A 4788-nucleotide genomic window follows, 5' to 3' on the forward strand; every position below is an offset into this window, starting at 1 on the left:
AATTATATAAATTAAATATTAATTATTAAAAAATATCTTAAAAAAAAGATGTTTTAAGCATGAGTCATCCTAATTTACATCCCTTCATTTTTATCCATGTATATTACCTTTCTTTGATAAAATTAAAGTCACTTGCTACCTCACTGCTGTCATGTTGCTTTCCTCTCATAATCGGTGCCGACATCATCATCGACCATGCTGCCGTCAACGGCCTCAATATCACCTTTGAGGTTCCCACATGCATGATGTCGTCGTTGTCCTTGTCGTCGTTACCCTCGCCCTCGCTAACTGGCCTCGTCTATCTCAGCCTTGTCCCTGTCCCGCTTCGGGCTCCACCTCCATATCTCACCCTCCGCCGCGATGCTGCGCATGATAAAAAAGTTGTAACTAGGTCGAAACATCAATGTGAAATTGTTACCTACATTAATTTTTTTAGTGGAAGTACATAAGGAGTACATAGTATATAAAATGTAATAACTCATATATCTTTTAAAGGGAATTTTTTTCATTTTCTTTAATAATGAGAAGAACTTATTATATCAAACATGTGTTTATTCCTCGTCAACATGGATGTTTTTGCCAATGTGTTTGATAAAGCTGATCTCCGGATCAATATGTGCTTTGGAATGCAGCTGAGGCCATAGATTTTTTAAGAAAATCTCATGTCCTAAGTTGTTCAAGTTGTAATGTTGATGGTTTGATGAATCAGAATGAATTAAGAGAGAGAAAAATAAGTTCTTCTCATTGTTGAAGAGAATGAAAAAAATCTCCTTTAAAAGATATCTGTTGAATTATTACACTTTATATACTATGTACTCTTTATGTACTCTCACTAAAAAAATTACAACAAATAAGACTACATCTACTATTTATAAAAAAAATAATTTAAATAACAAAAGTTACAAGAACTTATTATATCAAACATGTGTTTACTTCTCGTCAACATGGATGTTTTTGCCAATGTAATTTTAGAGGACAAGCACGATGCTTGCATATGTGTTCCGGACACCATCCAAGATATAGACTTATTTGTTGTAAGAAGAGTAAGAATGACATCAAAGTTTCACTGCATTTTGTAAGAACAAATCTAATGAATGAAAATAAGGACATTAATGTGACATATTCCTGACTAATTGTTTCAAATTTGGCACCCATTACTGACTTGATAATATTTCATGATTCACATTATAAGTGTGAGTGTGTATGTATAAAGGCGGAAAAAGGTCACCAGAGTCTAATGTGTAACAATACATATAGTCAACCTGAAAACAGAGACCCCCATGGTACACAATGCTATCTTTGCTCTTTGGCTCCTATCCCCGTGCTTACGTGTAGTAACAGAAGTGATGTGAGATCATTAACATATTTGAATACTGCATATTCAGTTATTCACCAATAGTAAAAAAGCTAAACATTCTACTTTTTTTTAATGAGAGTACATAGGGAGTACGTATATAAAGTGTAATAACTCAACAAATATCTTTTAATGGAAATTTTTTTCATTCTCTTCAACAATGAGAAAACTTATTTTTCTTTCTTTCTTAATCCTTCTAATTCATCAAACCATCAACATCACAACTTAAATAGTTTAGAGCATGAGATTTCTTTCAGTTTTTTTTTTCCTCCCTAATGCATATTGTGCAAATGCCTCATTATTGGAAATCACACCAATCACACGTGTCCTGGCATAAGACTTGATTTCAGAAATATTATATCAAACATGTTTTTTCCAGTTGTCAACTTGGAAGCTTTTGCTTACAATGTGTTTGATGAGACCGATCTCGAACCTTTAACGGATCAGTATGTGTGCTTTGGAATTGGGCTAAGTTCGAGATTTCTAAAAAAAATCTCATATCCTAAATTATTCAAGCTGTGATATTGATGATTTGATGAACCAAAATGAATTAAGAGAGAGAAAAATAAGTTCTTCTCATTGTTAAAGAGAATGAAAAAAATTCTCCTATCTGCTGAATTATTATACTTTATATTGTATGTACTCCTTATGTACTCCCACTAAAAAAATTACAATAAATAAGGCTATATTTACTATTGATAAAAAAAATAATCTAAATAACAAAAGTTACAAGTTAAATACAAACAGATAGAGAAAGTAAAAGAATGGATTTGACTTAGATCAAAACCTCATATTTAAATATTTACTGTTTTAGATCAAAGGTATAAATCTTCATTGTTAAGTTACCATGATGTGTTTTTGTTGTGACTCATGGTGGCTGCAATTTAAGAGAAATACAACTCTCTCTCTCTCTCTAAATCTTTTTTTCAAATGTTTGAATATATAAAATTGTTATCTATTTATGGGATGAAAGTATTGTCCCTTTTTTTTCTTGACATTGTAGCTACTTCAATGTGCAATAAATGTAGCATGTACTGCACTCGTGTGTTACATTGTTAGTAGTTATTTGAAAATAACTAACTTGATGGAAGTTAGTTTTCAGAGAAAGAAAATCAGAATTCTAGTTTTTCTTTTTGCCAATGAAATTCCTCTTCTCCTTTCACCCATTAAGTAAAGTCTTGAAGAAGGAATGAAAAAGACAAAAGGATGGATAGATTAGCAAATTCTCCGAATAAACTCCAATCAATAAATCGGGTTAGTAGCTCTATCAATTCCTATTTGTGAGAAAAATAAATTTCAAAATTTTTATGACATGAATGGTGGTTTTAGAATGTATCATTGACACTATATTAAACTTGCATATTTTTGTGATAGGAGCCCTGCAGATTCTGGGTTCTAACATTTCCAAAGCTTCTTGACAAAAAAATAATTACTTTCTCTTTTAATTTGCTTTTTTTTTTCTTTTCCAGAGTTTTGCCTTTGGCTCTAAAGCATCCCGGTTTTCATCTTTTTCCAATGGTTGAAAGTTGAAACTTGGAACAAAGTCAATTTTGTTTATCTATACTACTCTTTTCTTAGTTTGATGTTATGATTAGCTTGTTTCTTTTTCTGAACAATCAGCCATAATTAATTCATATTTGTTTTGTATAAAATAGGTTTAGTTTGTGACCGACAAAAAAAATTTTTGTATTCTGTCGGTAAAAATTAAATAAATTTGTCGGTAAAGAGAATTATTAATGCTTTTTTGGGAGTATTGCAGACAAAAAAATATATCAAAAAATTCATCAAAAAATTTGACGCTAATTACTAACGAAAAAATCATAAAAAAACTTGATAAATTTGGCCAAATCGTAATGCAATTACCAATGAAATTAAAAATTTGTCAAAAATAAAAGAAAATCTGTTAGTAAATTATAGACAACAAAAAATTTACTAGTAAATTATTATCTGTTGAAAAATTTGTCAATAAATAAAAATTTGCCAATAAAAAAGATAAAATTGTAATTCCGTCCGGAATTAACTGTTTTTTGATAGTGAATAATCAAAGAGTACTTTATCCTCATAATAAATATTCAAAGACCAAAATAGATATTCATTCTTAAATTTATGACTAAAAAACTTTTGTATATAGCTCCTCCATATCTTAATTTGGATATATCTACTCCACCCAAAATATTTTTTGAGTGGCTTTTAATTTCAGAGAAAAATAGTGCTAAGAGATTTTGGAGTCTGAACATGTAATATTGAACATAAATATTCTATGAACTACCATGTGTGTGTGACAATTTTTTGGATTCGGTTTTGGAATAACAATTTCATTGTAAATTCTTTTTTTTTAAGCATAATAATTTAATCTTGATCATAAAATAATATGCTGGTTGTGGTATTATACTTCTAATCCAATATTATAACTAATTTCAAAAGAAAAAGTATACAAATAAAAGTTTTAATCTCAATATATAGTTATCCTTTTTTTTCTAGATCTAAAATAATTGTCCATTTATAATTACACACACTACAAGAAAATAGAGTTATTTTAACACTTTATTTTTTAACACCATAATTAAATGTCAAAATTAATATATATTTTTGACAAATATCATAAATGCCAAATTTTTTATGTTTTCTTGATGAATAATTTGACCGTAGAAAATTACTCATCAATTTTGACACTCATTTATTTTCAATTTACTCCACTATTTTTCTTCTTCTTTGGCTCTGTTAATTTTGACATCACACTGCTCTCAGTTTAAGATTATACTACTCATTCTTTATCTTCAAAATCTCAAGTTATTCTTTAGTTTCAAGATCTCATCTCATTCTTTGTTAAAATTTTTTGTTGAGAATATTTTATAGTCAATAAGTGTCAAAATAAATAGTATTTTTGACAATTAATAAGTATCACAGAAAATATGTTCTCAAAATTTTCTAACAAATTATTTTTGACAGTTAATATTTATCAAAATAAGATTTAAATTTTTTTTACAATCACTTATATGTTAAAAATACTATTTTTGACAAAACTTTTATTAACATATTTTCATAGTTAAAATAGTGTCAAAATTTATTTTTTTGACAAATTTTAATTTTCTTTTACACATTATAACCCTCAAAAATAATCTATATTGTTGTAGTGAGCACGTACACACATAAATTAAAAAATGTTAACAATAAATAAAAGAAGAACGATGTAAAATTATTTTATTAATTATTTTACTTTTATGCTAACTCAATCTCTTTCTATTTACTATTGTAATTTACCTTCATTTAATATAGTAATTGGGGGAAAAAAATTTAATATGGTATATTGAAATATGAATAGTTGTAATAGGTGGTTTTTCATATTGTTAGACAAATCTAAATCGGTATATAAAAAATAAAAAAAAGAAGAAAACAAACAAACAAACAAAAAATTTAGAAAAAAAAAAAAAGGA

The sequence above is a fragment of the Arachis ipaensis genome, chromosome B02 (genome assembly GCF_000816755.2).
Source record: "Arachis ipaensis cultivar K30076 chromosome B02, Araip1.1, whole genome shotgun sequence".
In the NCBI taxonomy this organism is placed as follows: domain Eukaryota; kingdom Viridiplantae; phylum Streptophyta; class Magnoliopsida; order Fabales; family Fabaceae; genus Arachis; species Arachis ipaensis.